At 48.2% G+C, this 16638-nt stretch overlaps 1 protein-coding gene across 1 annotated transcript in view; it reads left to right on the top strand.

Annotated features, from left to right (window-relative positions):
* The window catches only part of PRKCA (protein kinase C alpha), a 339371-nt gene that overhangs the window by 262821 nt on the left and 59912 nt on the right, over positions 1 to 16638 (top strand). The gene's annotated exons all lie outside the window — the stretch shown is intronic.

The following is a 16638-nucleotide window of genomic DNA, read 5'->3' as shown; positions in this document are numbered from 1 at the left end:
CGCAGCCTCTGCAGCGCCAGTTCGATCCCCGGCTACCGGGTGAGGGTCCCACATGGCACACAGACCTCTCCTGCTGCCCGCTGCTCCCCTCAGCAGTGTACTTCATCACTCTGCCTGCTCTGCTCCCCGCTCTGGCTCTGGAGAATTCTCTCACCCTCCCACGCTTCTGACTGTGCCCAGTGCTTGTATAAATAAATAAATAAATCCTTAAAAATAAAATAAATAAATAAATCTTTAAAAAAGAAAAAAGAAAGAAATTGGTTTCCCCCCCCTCACCCCCATGGGGAGACGGCAGAGTATGCAGAGAGCAGTGTTCTCATTAAGAAAAAAGGGCTTGGGCCTCCCCGGTGGTGCAGCGGTTGAGCGCTGGGTTGCAAAGCTGCCCACAGCCTCTGCAGCACCGGTTCGATCCCCGGCTGCTCCCCGGCCACCAGAGGAGGGTCCCACATGGCGCGCAGACCTCTCGTGCCGCCCGCTGCTCCCCTCAGCAGTGTGCTTCGGTCCTTCTGCCTGCTCTGCTTCCTGCTCTGGCTCTGGTGAATTCTCTCACCCTCCCGTGCTTCTGACTGTACCCAGTGCTTGTATAAACAAACAAACAAATAAATAAATAAAAATCTTTTTAAAAAAAAAAAGAAAAAGGGCTGTGCTCCTCCAAAAGGCAGGTCACCTTGGCCTTAGCTGGGGGAGGGAGTTAGGGTGTGGTTCGGCTACTTGCCAGAGTCTAAAATTTAGCCCCAGATATTAGGAAACATGAACTGGATATTTGTGCTGTCCCGGGTTCATCTGTCTTCTTTCTCCCTGCTCCCCGTTTCTCCATCTCTCCTCCTCTCCACCTCCTTTTCTCTGCAGCCCAGCTTTGTTCACTTACTAGATGGCTGAGCTTGTGATGAACAGTCTTCTCTCTAAGCACCTGCCTTATGTTCCAAGTCACAGCTTTTCATTTTCTAATCATCTGCATTTCGGCTGTTGGAGGGATTCCTAGAATAGCCGTTCAGTCTATTCCATTTTTGAATCTTCCTCTTCCTCAAACTAATTAGGATTCCCCCAAATTCCCCTTCCTAATCAAATGCACATGTACACACCCTTGTGTGTGTGTGTGTGTGTGTAGATGCTGAACTGTTATTGAAATGTTGACAGTAAAGAGCTGCTGACGGGCTTATTTCCCCCCCTTCTGGTGTTTCCATCTCTCAAGTAAAATTATGTCCCAAAGAAACTTATAGGTTATATCCAGATAAGATGACTTTCAAAGGATAGACACTATAAAAATGTCCAAAATGTTTTATAATACTGATACTTCGTTAAATTGTACATTAATGACAAATATTTAAGGAGAGCAGCTGTGAGCCTGGATGTTCTGTGGAACCTAAATGAGTGAAATTAGTCACTTTTTCAGTCAATGATACAATAGGGAATGGTGGGGACTGGGGTAGGCCGGTGAGTACAGGTCCTGTTAAGGGCCTCAGCCACAGCTGCTCAGTGCCAGTTGACTTCTGCTGTGCATGAAAAAGAGTCCTGTGGGGCCTCCCCGGTGGCGCAGCGGTTGAGCGCTGGGTTGCAAAGCTGCCCGCGGCCTCTGCGGCACTGGTTCGATCCCCGGCTGCTCCCCGGCCACCGGAGGAGGGTCCCGCATGGCGCGCAGATCTCTCCTGCCGCCCGCTGCTCCCCTCAGCAGTGTACTTCGGTCCTTCTGCCTGCTCTGCTCCCCGCTCTGGCTCTGGTGAATTCTCTCACCCTCCCGCGCTTCTGACTGTACCCAGTGCTTGTATAAACAAAACAAACAAACAAATAAATAAAAAACATGCCTCTATTAAAAAAAAAAATTGTTTTAAAAAAAAAAAAGAAAAAGAAAAAGAGTCCTGTGCTGCCAGATCTTCTGGTTCTTCCAGAGAAGCCTAAATAATCAGATTTTTAAATATTCTGATTTCTTTTAATGTTGGGAGGTAATTAAAACTTAGAAGTCTGTGTGGGACAGACACACATCATTGCTTTAGACACAGATAAAATTCTGCAGTGGATACCAGCTTGCAATCTCTGCTCTTAACAATGTAGGAGAGGGAAGAGGAGAGATGGAGAAAAGAAAAAGGAGGAAGAAGAGAGAGAAAAATAAATTTTATACATATGAGGATTTCCAAAGAGGCCGTATAATATTTAGGGACATTCAGCTGCACGGATGAAAGGGCTGGGGCTGGTTTTAACTGCCTACACCAGGCCCAGCTCTTTCTCTATTTGTTTTCTTCTTCACTTGCTTCATTATCCACTCCTACCTCCTCCCCAGGGCTGAGGATAGGAAGCTGGAGTACCAGACAGAAAGGCTTCTTCCTTGTGTATCCCATCACCAATGTCGCACCACCTCTGTGGGGGCGAATCCTTCTAGAGAGCCTTTCGGGACCTGAGTTGCCAGCATTACTCAGATCTGTCCCAGACAAGGGAGAGCCTGAGGAGCTCAAAAGAACCCTCCTGAATTTCCTGCCACAGCGTAGGTCACTGGCAGTCGGCGGGTCCATGCCTGGAACACCTTTGCGGGAGGGATAACTTTGGGGCCTCACCCGTTTGGCTCTTGGTAATGTCTGAGACTCAGCGTTGCTGGTAGAGAAACTTGACCCACTTTTTATGCTTCATTTCCATGGCTTCCTGGTGAGTAACCTTCCTGTTTTTCTGGGCAGCGAGTCCAGCTTTTTATAAAGGTCAAAGTTCCAAACTCAAAAAAAAAAAAAAAAAAAAACAGAAATAAATCAGGCCAGAGGGATGGAGGCCAGGGCAGCCTTTCTCCCCGGAGGCCAGGGACAGGCCTACCCCTGCCAGCCTGCCCTGCTCCCCAGCCCTGTGCAGTGGGGCAGTGGCATTCGAGGGAGAGCTAAGGGGGCTGTGCCGGCCGAATTCCCTGCTCCCAATACCTGTGGGAGCTACATCTTGGCTTTTTGTTTAAACATCCTGGGGCTTGTATTTCATAGATTTTGCTGAAGTCACATTTGCTCATGTGCTTAGGGCATTTGTAAAACACATTTCAAGGGACTAGCAGAAGCTGCTACATGACAGTGTCAGGGAGATACTGCAAATTTTATGGCTAGGGTGGTGATGCCTTTCAAAGGGAGCACTCCCGTCTGGTTGTAGGCGGGGCTCCTGCAGATCACGTGTCATGTTGAGGCCTGGAAATATGTCAGCCACATTGTAGCCCCAGCTCTTGGCTGCTGGGAGGCAGCGAGCCAGGGCAGAGAGGCCATGTCTGCATTTGAGCAGTCCGGGGTCATGGCCTGCGCTCCCAGACAGGGGGCCAGTCAGATCAGGGCCTTCAGCCCCACCCCATTTCTTCCTCTGGGTCCCCTCCCAGGGTCTGCAGTTCCCCCTCATTTTCTTCTCCCCCCGCATAAGTGCCCTTCTGACTTGCCCACCTTCCTCTTCACCTTTTCACCCACCTTTCATTCCTTAATCCTTTCCCACCCTCTGGTAACAGTTTGATTCAGGTGAGCACACTCTTTTAATTTAAAGTTTAGTGGTGAATTGTGACTGGATGAAATGCAAGACGATGGTCTGTTTGATGATGAGGTGTCGCTCGCCAGGGTGGCACAACATCAGGCCTAGGAGGTTATCCTTGCATGTCCAGCTGTGTGCGTCCGTGTTCTCTAGAAGGTGGTAACTCAGGGTGGCTGGCGAAGCCTTCCACAGAAATCAAACGTCGTTCAGCCTGATGAAAGAGAAGTGAGCATTGTAGCTGTGCCGCCACCTTAGCATCCATCTGATAATTAGATGCAAAACATTTCAAATGCGCTGTTGATCCTAGAATCTTAGCCAACAGAACCACGAGGGGTGAGGCCCTTAGGAACCCAGGAAAATCCCAGGAGGGCTGGGAATGACCTTACTGTGCAAAGCACGTCCCGCTAGAGCTGTTCATCCGTCTAAAAACAAAACAAACCCTGACCTTGACCACGATGTTCATGGACCATGCATCTGCAGGCCACTGACCGCGTGTTTGTCTTTAAATAAAGTACACGCAGTGCCTGATTCACATACATAAATTATGTATCTGTGCAATAATAACATTCCAGTAATGAATGAAGCAAATAGTCCCTCCCTTCCGTGAAGCTGATGTCCTGCACCTGCAGGTGGGCCCTGCTTCATCTTTTTGGGGGTGAAGCGTATTGAGAAAGCATATTGAGACATGACCGCGGTATGTCTCTGTGCTGGCTGGCGATTCTCCAGACCTTCCCAGGACTGCTATTCCTCCGCTCCTGGGCCTCGGTTCCCCATGGCCAAGGTCAGGGAAGGGGGTCTGTCTTCATTAGAGGTGGTCCGAGGATAGTTGAATGCCCTTCTGGCAAATTTTCTGTGAAAACATGCATAATCAATGTTTCAGGCTTTGCAGCGTCTGTAGCAATGCCTCAGCTCTGCCTCTGCAGTAGGAAAGCAGCCAGAGGTAGTGTGAACAAATGGACGTGACTGTGAAAGTAATTTACAAAAACAGGTGGCAGCCCAGACTGGCCCCATGGACTCCAGAATCAAATCCTGGTTCTGCCATTTATTAACCAAGCACCCTCCTCCCTGCACCTGTGTTTCCCTGGGAATCAGCAGTAGTTACTGAGGAGTGTTTCAAAGAGTGAATTAAGTTGTCAAAAGAAAAACCCTAGCGGCACACTTATTTTGCATACTAACAGTGTTACCTCTCCATCATCCTCATCATCGTCATGTTTCAGTGCAGAAAGTGGGTTTTGGAGGGGACTTTTTTGAACCTTCTGGAGCTTCCCTAAAAAGTATGAATTTCTGTGCTGAAATCACACTCTTAAGATGGGCGTGTTCTGCATCCTGCTGTCCAGTCACGTAGTGAAATAGAGGCCTATCGGTGAGAACTTCACCACCATTTATAACATTGATTTTATTTTATTTTTTAAAGATTTATTTATTTTTATACAAGAGCTGGGGGACAGGCCAGAGGTGCGGGAGGGTAAGAGGATTCACCAGAGACAGAGCGGGGAGTAGAACAGGCAGACGACCGAAATACACTGCTGAGGAGAGCTGCGGGCGCGACAGGAGAGGTCTGCCATGCCATGTGGGACTCTCCTTGGCCAGCCGGGAATCGAACTGGCACTGCTAAGGCTGCCGACAGCTTCACAGTGCTACACTCAACCCACTGCACCACCAGGGAGGCCCTGTAACATTGATTTTAAAGGGAAATGTATCCTCGTTTACACCTAGGGGGATTTCTGGAACACAGTGTTTCTGATAACTGGGAACTCTGTAACGGCACTGGATCAGGTTATCTCTGGACAGAACAGGGCTGGGGCCTAGGGGGTGGCTGACCCGTCTCGTTCAGTGGCTTGGTTTAGGTTCCTCTCAAAGACTCAGAAGGGGGCACATCTGCAAGAAGTCTGCTCCAAGCTCTGCCAAGAATGAGCAAGCACAGCCTAGCTGTAAGGATAACCAGCTAATGATTCATAAGAGCGACAGCAGAAGCAGCACCATGGGTTTAGTGCCTGGTCCGTGATAGTCCAGTGTTTCTACTGGTGTCACGTTGCTGTTTTGATCGTTCATGAAACCCGGGATCTGGATCATTTGCATCTTGAGCTATGCCTGGGAGTTATGCATGACAGTCAGTTTTCCAGTTGTAAGAAAAGGAGTCTGTCTGCTGACCACATCTTTCCTCCTGTGAAACAGTTCCAGGGGCGTTTCTTGTCATCAGCCAGTGCCTTGCTAGAGGGCTTGGGCATCTTGGGGTTGTGTTTATCTTTTACCAGTCACTTGATTCTTCCCCTGAGTCATTTGAGCCACGTCAACACCAGAGCTGGGGTTGTCCTAGAATCAAGAACACAGAAAAGTGTTGAGGGGAGGAGGCAAGATGAGGCTGTTAGATGTGACTGATTCTGGTTCTGGGTCCACCACTTCCTCCCCAGGTTTCATTCCCTCCTCTACCAAACCCCCCCTCCTCTGATGCTCAGCTTCTCTCCTAAGACAGGGCCCCTCTTCCCTGGGGATTTATTAAACAACATCTTCCCCAATCCTGCGGCATATAGAGAAGTGAAGTCAAAGGGCCCCAGCCCTGAACCAGGCTCTCCTCAGCCAACGGCCCCTGAATATGACTCAGGAATCGAGGGAAATCATTTCTCCTGCGCATTACGTACAGCAGCACTCCGCAGGATAAAACCCAAGCTCCCTCATTTCACTCCAGTATCACAATTACTACTTCTGGCTCGTACTTTGTCGATTTTTCAGCTACAACTGGACTTTAAATGAACTCATTTCTCCCGGTGGGGTTGCTTGTCTCCTCCGCTTGTTGTTAACAGCTGTAGGGGATTCTGATATTAAAAAGTCAAACAGCTTTCCCTAAATGAGGCTACATCATTCTGTCCTCCCTGACAGTCAAGGCTCCTGATCAGTTTCATCATTTGTTTTAGATCATTAAAAAGGTAGAACAAGATAAGAAGCTAAAAGCTCCCGGGCCTTTTTTACTCTTTTTCCTTTAACTGTCACTTTCGCCACCCACTGTTTCACCACTCCTGGGTGAGTTCAAATCTAATATTAAAAAAAAAAAAATGGGACAGCAAAATAGACACATCCATAGCAGAATGAAGACAGCTAGGAGGCAGCCTGCATTGGGCTGGAAAGTTCTGCCATCTGAGAATAATGCAAAGTAATGTCTCATTAGAAAGCTGGCAGATGATGTCATCAGTAACTGTGGAAGTATCAGGATTCAGGAAAACAAGGTGAGTGCATTTCAGTGGCAGTGCCTCTTGAAAAGTGTATTCATTCTCTAGGGGGAGAGACTTTGAAATTTTATAAGGAGATAAATTTATGCTGAATGTGAAATGCAGCTCTTGGGATATAGTCTGGATCACCACCTCCCATCCCAGCCCCTTCTGGGAAGCTGATGGGGGACCCTGGGGGAGCAGCAGCATTAATTCATGTTCGGGCCAGTGAGTGGCCACAGGCAGCTTCTGGGATGAGCACTTAAACCACTTGCCTTTGAGAAATGTATTTGCCTCATGCTTAAGAGCCCTGGGGTCTAGTCCTGCCTTGTCCCAATTGTCTGAACTTGGGCAAGTCACTCAATGTCTCAGTATCTGGAAAGAAGATGCAATTTGGAGTCAATAGTCATGGTTTCTCATGCCAGCTCTTCCCTTACTAGCTGGTGACCTGGAATAAGACTCTTAAATTCTCTGCTCTTTAGTTTCCTTGTTTATGAAATGGGAATAATAATAATAGTAGCTGCTGCTTAGGATGGCTGTGAGGTTCATTCAGCTCATTCATGTGTTTAGCCAGTACCTGGCGTACTAATGTAATATGTACAATGTTAGCTATGACTTTTTCCCTTTGTATCATAGCTGATTAAGTGAAATAGATGGTACTCACTCAAATGATGTGTATAAAAACACAGCATTGAGACAATATATGTATTAGAGATGCTTCTGAGAGGCAGGAGTGCCGCAGAACCCAATTTTGAGTTTTAGAAATTTTATCTGGGAACTGTAACTCTGAATAGACCGGTGACCCAAGGGTCACCCCTTTCTAGAACCTGAAACGTAACTTAGATTCTCTGGTCTTAATGACATCTTAGCAGACAGGCTTCCCAGTCTGCCTCTGCTTCAACTCAGTTTGAAGAAAAGCATTGCACACAGAAAGCATTGCAAGGTGGTTTGCACTTGACTTCTTACCTGATTGGGAGCCTTGCTCCACCTGAAGGGCCTTACCAGCTGATTGCTGACACCACCCTCAACTTGACAAATGCCTGCCCGTACGCCACCTGCACTCTGCCCCTGAACTTCACCTTGATCGCCTCCTAGTAATTCTCATTCTCCCCCATCAGAGAACGCCATCACCCTTTGCAACTGACTTCACACCCAGCCTTTTCTTCAGATGGTGAGAAATTCTACCCAGTGGATAGGTCAGCCCAGAGGATCCGAGGCTGTCCATCTCTCGTGGTTACGCTGTCAGGAAATAACCACGAAATCCTAAATTCCAGCAGGTTAATAGCTACATTTCCCCTTTCCTTGAACATCTTCTAGAACTAAACTGTCCAGTCCATTAGCCACTGACCACAAGTGTCTATTGAGTGCTTAAATTGTGGCCATTTTGAATTGGAATATGCTGTGAGTTAGAAAACATACCAGATTTGAAAGCTTCAGTTAAAAGAAAAAAACTTTAAAATAACTTAAGAATAATCGTTATGTTGAATGTATAGGGAAATAATATTTTGGCTATATTGGGCTAAATATATATTTAATAAATCTAGTATGTGTTAAATACTTTCATAACTTAAACTAGTATTAAACACAATATTGTTGAAATTAATTTTACCTGTTTCTTTTTTTTTTAATGGGGTTATTAGAAAATTTGAATTACAAATGTGGTTGCCATTGTGTTTCTATTGCACAAGTTCAGACCAAACCATCCCTACAGATGAAGAAAAGTAGTGTATTATGGGGCAGGGACTGAAGGCAAAGCCCATGGCTTACTAATGTATCTTTCCTGGGCTTATTAAGTCATTTGTTTATAAGAGACAGGGAACCTCTTAGGATTCTGGGTCTGTAACTAAGCCCAGATAATTTTTTGGGCATGGCCAATTAACTATATCAGTGACAAGGATGTAATGAACCTGGGATAATATTTGAATTATCTCGCATTTTAACAATCATATTCCCAGTGATAGTCTCAGAGTTAAATGAAAACTGTTGAGACTTTCTGGTTGGTTGGAGAGCAGCGAGCAGAGGGTAGGAGTGAAGGCTCAGAGGACTCATTCTTCAATTTGGATACAAAGTTGTTTTACTTCTCAAACTAATGTGTCTCATCCCAGAGCTAAGAACCCATGACTTCCATTATTTTAGCAGATATTTTGGAAGCTGGTTACATTTACCTCTCACGGCTAAAATACTTTATTTGAAAGACTTGTTGAATAAATCCTACAGGATGCCCGCTTGTTAGACTCTGAAGCTGGGTTAGCCAATAGCTCTGTGAAAATCACATAGGACGTCCCTGCCTTCACAGCCATCTGTATTTGTGACCATTCAGCAGCGCATAAGGATCTAAACCGAAACCAAAAGAAGCTAAATGATATGATCATGGTCCATGGGGTTGATAATACCCGAAGTCCCACCCTGGAGACTCTGCAGATGCGTTCAGTTCACTTATTGATCTGTTTCATTTATTCCGGGAAGAGATTTTAAGATTATGCCCGATATTGATCAATAAGTTAATACAATCCAGTTACTCTCACAATGAAGGTATTTAAATCAATGTGGCTGAGACTTTTGCTAGGTTATAGGTAGAAGGAGAAAGCATGCATTTTCTTGTTTGTTGTTGAAATTAGATTTTCCAAAAGTCTTCCATTGTCTTTGAAAACTTTAATTCAAACTGCCCCTCCAGATGGAGGGAAATAGCTCATTGGAGACCCTCAGATAAATTGAGGCTATTTGTTGATTTGCTCAGAGCTGCCACTGTTACTATGGAAACCAGAATCCTTCCAGATGACCTTTCGGACACAAAACAGAAAATCTCTGTGCCCCGACATGGATTCAGCTTTTTGCCTGGCCCCTGCGTAGCTTACTTAATTGCTTTCTAAACTGTGAGATGTGAAGGGGCAAAAAAAAATCTATAAAACGTACCTCAGTAGAAACAGATGTTTTACTCTTTGTGTTTCAGCTGTGTCTTAGAAACAAAATCTTAAACTGAAATGGGGCAAGGGTTAGTGCTGGAAATCATTTTCAAGCATTCACTAGATCACTGTCAGCAGAGGTTAACAGTGCCGCATCACTGAGCCAACCCAGACGTAGCCCCCGATAGCAACTGGCACAGAATTTTTGATTAGTCTATAGGGAAAGGCAAATGCATTTCTATTATGGCATTGGTTGTGTGCTTTTAGTTTCATTTTTCTTATGGAAACGATTTTGTTGGGAAACCATAGGAAAAAAATACTTGTGCATTCCAATTGTCTCTCCTGAATTCCTCAAATGACATATAAGGCCTGATATTTGTAGCTACGGTGGCTTCCTTATGGATGCTGCTTTTTGAAGAAAAGGACAAGCCTGACACTAAGTGTTCAAAGCAGGACTCCAGGCCCTGGTACCCACAAGGTAGCAGCAGCCACCAAGGGCTACGAGTTGTGTCAGTTTCTTCTCATGGATGAGGTCTCTCTGCTCTCTAAGGGTGTTTGAGTCTAAGAATCTCTGCCCAGTGGCTACAGAAGGTTGTGAAGGGCACAGCACTGGCAAGGAAGTGTCTCTGCCAGAGGGTTGTGGCCTCCCTGTTGAAGCAGGTGACCTGCTGTAAATGGAAGTTGGGGGTAGGGCTCCCTAAAACCAGGGCATGTAGCTCCAAGGCTTCTCTGTTGATCTGGACCCCTCTAGAGAGAGGCATTGGAGCAAAGATTGGGCAACTCTATCAGAAATGTGTGGGAGAATTGCTGGATTAAATTTCCTCCGAGGTTCTTTCCAACACCAAGATTCCAAGAAGGATATTTTTCTTACTATTGTTAATTCCCTTTAATCGCGACATGGATGAAGATCTTTAGCCTAAAATAGAGCTTTGGGAATCAAAAGGCCTGCTTTGTCAACAATTATAAAATGGATTACAGATTAAAGGACTATAATTATAAAAGTAATAGGAGATAGTCTGTCCACACCTGTACAAAGGGATAGAAGTCAAGGTTAGACCAGTGTCCTGTGTTCCTGGACAAAGTCTTCCAGGTACAAGGTCTAATCTGCCTCTCTGATCTCCTCTCTGCCCAGGATCAGGGAGAATGTGACCCTCTCAGGCTCTGGAATTTGGACTCAGAAAACCGATCTCTCTCACATTCCTTCCCAGAAGTTGACTCACACTCTGTATGAACTTGTAGGGTTGATCACATTACTCCTTGCAAAGAATTCTCTGTTGAAACAGTTTCAACTCATTTTTCTCATATTAGTACTGGAGAAAGTCAAGTTATCCGGACAGGAGGGTTTTTTAGAGAGACCTCGAGAGTTGAAAAGTACATCTGCAGAACAAAGCTGATTGCCTAGCATCCGGGCAATGAGAACTGGGCTCCCCAAATCCCCAGCCAGTTTAGATTTAGCAGTAATCTTGGGCACCTCAAGAAACTAAAAAGTCCTCTGAATCATTGGCGGAGGGGGGAATCTGGTTATAAATAATTTTAATGGTAAATGGGTTTGGTTTTAATCTCATGTCTTGAGCAACAGCAGGCTATGTACAAAACGATCAGGTAACTAAGCTGTGCACTGCCTACGATGCTCATTCCTCCATCATACAGATTGGCCCAAATCAAAGGATACCCACAAGAATAAAGTACAGCTCTTTGATCAGATACTGTACCTGACCCCTAAATACCACCAGGAGGAAGATAGGTGCATCTTGGCTCCTTGGTTTGACACCAGCCCTTCCCCAGTTCAGACCACATGAGAGCCTTGGTTCCAGGCAGTCCCAGATTCGCCCTCCCTCCCTGACCCTCTGGTTGTGTCTGGGGCAACTGTCTCTCCTGGTGCTTTGTCTGCACTGCAAAGGGAACCTATGGCCTGCTGTTCTTGATCTTTATTTTGCTGGCGGTACTAATTGTTTTCCTAACTGTCTAGCATTTCCCCTACTAACCTAGCAGTTTTTCTCCTATTTTTTGCAGAGATGTCATGTCCGCTACTTAAAGGCAGTGTTTCCTCCACCCTGGTTTTTGGCTCCCAAGCCTGAGCCCCCCCAGCCATGATCTCCCCTCTTAAGGATTCACTGGATGTTCGGGCAGCTTGAACCTCATGCCCACTTGTGTCTTAGCCTGGGGGTACCCTCCATGTGGCCATGGCCCCCCAGTGAGGAAAAATGCTCCTGTATCCATGACCCAAGTGTATACCACTCCTCCTCACTCTTCGGATTAGGTTCATTTAAAATTTCACCCAGGAAATGTTGAACTCTCCTAGCAAAGATGGAAGAGAAGTTCCGGTCTATTTTGCAAGCATCAGATGAACCGAAAGAGTGCATCTTTACCATAACACAGTTTCCTTTCTGTGAATATACCTTGCTAAGCACATATTAAGACTCATTTTCAATTCTCGAGGCATCCCTCGACACTAGCATGGCATCAGGGTAGGGCACTTACACTACACGTGCGTGTGTATGGAGGATGTGGTGTAACACGCCACGGGCTGAAATCGAATTGTTCTGACCCTCTTAATGCCTGGCTTAATACTACTCACCGTATTTCATTCTTTCTCATGTTTTAATTTCTCCCCCAGCGCACATAGCTGTCGTAGCCTAGTCATCCGTTCTATCCCCAAACTCTCCAGTGGACTCTTGCAACTTGCATTTAAATTATTTCCAGACGCGGGTCTACTGCTGTCATTTCTGACACCACCGTGCTCTTGGGGGAGCTGGTTAGGACCATGGACCCGCGGTGCTTGCAGTGTCTTGCCTTTTCAAATCAGCCCTAGGTGGCAGAGCATCTTCACAGCGGGACCAACTAACAATGTAAACACTCAAATGCTTGGGTGGAGAACTTACAAGGGGACAACCCCACCTCCTGCCCGAAGTTAGAATCAACATGTGCTTTTTAAAACACTGTACTGGAGACATCTCATAAAATTTTTCAAGTTTCTAACACTGCAGCTGTGTCCCCCAAAAGCGTCATAAGAGATCATTGACCCAGAATCATTGGAAGTGGGGAAGGGAAAAAATATCCTTTGAGGCTCCCCAAGTCCTGCAGAGCGTGGTGACTGTCAAGGTGGAAACTGCCCTCCTCTCTTGTTTGTTTTGCAAGCCCCGTGACACGGTGCCGTGTGCTGCTTCGGAGGAGCCTCAGATGTCCATCGCACTTGAATATATTTTCCCTCTGAGAAAAAGCATCCTGCAGCCTCAGAGTGAGCAGACGCCTCTGGCCACCCCAGGCCACGCGGACATTGCGGCTTAAGAGCAGGCAAACCACTGTCCTCGTGGCCCGGGTCTCGGGGGAGCCCTCCCTCGTTATGTGGGCCCTCAGATCGTAGTTGTGACCCAAACGGTATCTTCCCTTGTGGCGTGGACGCCTGGCAGCGTGGCTCTGTCATTGTTAGGGTGCTGGGAACTATTGTTCCAGGGAGACGTAATCATATGTGCATGTCGCAAAATGGAGGAAAAGCTGGAAGGAAATTCAGATGTGGCTGGAAAGGGAAATAAAGGGAGAGAAGAGGGGAGAAAGGGTTAGGGCACAGCCCTCGCCTCTGCTGGCAGGCAAGCTGTGGCAGGGATGGTCCCCTCCCTGCCTGGCAGCCTCACCCTCCACTACAGGGAAGCCCCAGGGTGTGGTGGTTCCCGCCCCAGCCCCACCACCTGCTCCTGTGGCCTTGGCCACTTGACTCCTCTTACCTCAGTTTCCCCATCTCTGTGAGGGTGCTGAAGTACCAGCAGCCCCCGGGCAGTCGGGGCTATGATCTGAGCCAGCAGATCCAAGAAGTGCTTGGACAGCGCCCGCCCGCCCGCTCTGGGAGAGTTTCACTGTCCTCCGCCTCCTCCCGGCTTCCCACCAGCTGCCATGAGTCAGGGCGCTTCCCCAACAGAACCGTCACCTGCTCCCAGGGACCCTTTGCTCCCCTTCTGAGCACCGGGATGGGGCACCCAGGTGTGCTTGACAAAGAGCCCATCAGAGAGGAAACTGTCCCCCCCAGGCCTCCAACCCCCATGCAGAGAAGTGGAGTCACCCTCACCCCTCACGTGAGATCCTCGCTTAAGCGGAGGGAGTTTGTCTACAAGCAGCGCCCAGAGGTGCCAGGAACCCCTGTCCAGCAGGCTTGTATGGGTCCCACATGTGATGTCGTCCGTGCCTTTTGTTGGGGTCTTAGGGCCAGACACTCAGATGGCGCCGCCTGAGCAAGAAGGGGCCGGCGTGTTAGGAATTCCCCTGGGCTGGCAGTGGGCACGGGACCCCACACCTCCTTCATACCTGTGGCTGCCTCGGTGGACACCTGTAGCTGAATTAATTGAAATCTTTCTGGCTTCTCCCCAGCCTGACACAACACCCCCATCCACTTCCCAGACTCCGGGAGGGAGACCCCAGGCTGGGTGACGGGCGAGGGAAGCCGTCCATCTCCAGCAGATGCCCTGGCCCTCGAGGCTCCTTTTGGCCCTGGCTGATCCCCATGTGCTGTGTCCCAGCGCATACATGTCCCAAGCACAGCATCCTCAGCTGCAGACCTCGAGGCAGGCAGGGAAAGCACCCCGACCTCTGGATCCCACCCTGTCTCATCCTCATGCACCCTCCCCCAAAGCTCTTCCTCAAAGCCCCCTCCTGCCCAACCACATTCCACACAGATGCTGGTGCATGGCTCTGCCACTGGGGGAGGCTGGGAAGTTCCCCCTCTCCCTTGTAAACCTCTTTCCTGTGCCTTTGCTTCATCTGGGCCCCTCTCTGCCCACTTTCTTGAGGGAGATGCTCTCCTTTGAGGCTCCACTCCCCACTGTGGGGTGGGAGGGCTCCCCATGCAGGACGAAGCTGGGCGTTCTAGACCATTCTGCAGGTGAAGAAGCTGAGCCTCGAGAACCATCCCTGGTATTCCAGGCACATCTGGAGGCCTTGATTCCCATGCTCTTCACAATTTTCAGCCATTTAACAACCACCCACCCCTTAAGCTTCCCTGTGAGCTGACTGCTGCAGGGGTCCAAGAACAGCCCAGAAGAGCGCAGCTGCCACCAGCCTGGAAGCAGGTGTCCCATAGAGCTGTAATTAGGTCCCTGGATTTTAAAAACTGGTGCAGTTCAAAAACGCTTGGGGAGACTAGGATGAAATCAACGATTATGGAAATCTTGTGCTAAATTTAATTGCAGCCAGGCCCGCTTTCGAAACGCATGCTACTGTCAATTAGACATTTTGTAAAAAATTTAGACTGAGTCATTGAGCAAACGGATCCCGCGTTTGGGGCACAGGGCCTTTTGTGTGGGCTTTACCTACGTGTGGATGCAGCTCAGAGCCTCTCGGGCTAGGTGCCCCAGGGGCACCCCTTTCCCGCAGCAGCTGCACAGCCAGGCAGGCAAGTGCCTGCAACATTCCCCAGGGATCTGAGCTTTATTGCCAGTTAGGACTTGGCTGATTTTTTTTTATTATTATTGACTTCAGGAGCTGCCATTGTGTAATCATTTAACTTGAATTGAATTTCCTCAGGAGTAGCTTTTTCCTTGAATTCTTCTCCCTCGTGACTGTCATCATTTCTCATTATTTCCTAGATTGTTCTGTTTCTGCCTTTGCAATCAACACAGTGACTCTGTCAGGTCACTGCAGGGCCCTGAAGCCCTCACTGCCTCTCTCTCCCCACTTCTCACATCTGTGACCTGCCAAGTCAAGGTCCTGTGGTGAATTTGGGGAGGGATCCAGGGGACACAGACGTCCCGAGCCCGGTGCCGTTATCTGTCGAGTGGAGACTGCAAAGCACACTTCTGGCATCAGTCTACATTCTGTTGGCATTTTGCAAAGGCCAAGCTCTTGCTTTAGAGATTTGAGTCACTTACTATACAGGTGTAGCCCAGAAATACTGTTGTGTCTCACGCATGCCCTTTTGCAGCATTTATAGGAACTTTAACCTTGTCGATCAGACTTGTGAACTCTGGGTCTATCTGCCAAGAGCCAGTCAAAATGCAATCCTTCCAGAACATAAAGACCACAAGAGGGCAGTCAAGATTTACAAATAAAAGATTCCAGGAACACCTCCACAGAGAAGATAGCAAGGAAGTGTGGGCGTGTCTTACTTGTGATGGATGTGAAGACCGGGTAACCACTTGCTGCTCTCAGGCGCTCCTTGAATCATGGGCCCTGAGAAAGCAGGTTATCAGGGATAGTCAGGAGGCCTCGTGACTCCTTGTAGTGCCAGCAGGTTCTGGGGCAGGTTCTCCATCTACTCGGGCAGACGGGTAAAGGAGAGTCCTGGAGCCCTCAGTGGCTTTTTTCAGGCTTTCATGCTCTTTCTGTGCCAATTGTTGTGGGGCGAGCCTCAGGCTGGCAAGGCAGGGAGGCTGGGAACCAGGAGGCTGGCAGGCCTCCCAGACTTTGAGCGAATCTTTACTCTTTCTCTGGCGTTCTCTGACGTTCTATCGTAGCCAGTCCACCATAGCTGTCCTCCACCGCCCTTATAGCCTCAGCCTCCAGGCTCGAGTGTGCATACTTTTGCATGCCCACCCCATACTCCAGGCGTCCACCACCAGGCATGTGTGCCTGGAGCCCATGCTCCCAAGCGCCCCCTGCATTAGCACAATCAAGGCCGCAGGTAATAGCCACAGAGGCTAGTGGCCTAAAAACTGGACCCATGTTCATTTACCCTGCACTCCTGCAGCCCAATTTTTTGCCGGGAGGCCCCCTCCCATCTCACATCTATTCCTTTTTCATAGCAACAGAGAAAAGCTCCCCACTTTTCAGCAGTGTTGCTGGATGTCCAGAGACCACATACTGTGATCGCATCTGTGAGTTCATTCCCAGCTGACTTCCAAAGCCGGCATGGTGGTGATCCCAGCGGGGAGCCTTCCTCGTAGGAGAAGGATGTAGGTTTCCAAAAATGACCAGGTGCCCAAAATGCTTTAAGTAGTAGCACGCCACGGCCATGCCCACTCACTCGGACCTTCCTCCAAGGTCGGCCTCAGAGGAGTGCATGCCGTCAGCAAACCTGTGAGAGAAAGACAGCGTTTCTGCAGAGGAACAAACTTAGGCAGAGGGTTTGGCTCCGA

The sequence above is a fragment of the Talpa occidentalis genome, unplaced genomic scaffold (assembly GCF_014898055.3).
Source record: "Talpa occidentalis isolate TD23 unplaced genomic scaffold, MPIMG_talOcc4v2.1 talOcc4.7, whole genome shotgun sequence".
NCBI lineage: Eukaryota > Metazoa > Chordata > Mammalia > Eulipotyphla > Talpidae > Talpa > Talpa occidentalis.
The sequence above is the reverse complement of the archived record's forward strand: the minus strand, read 5'-3'. Positions and strand labels throughout refer to the sequence as shown.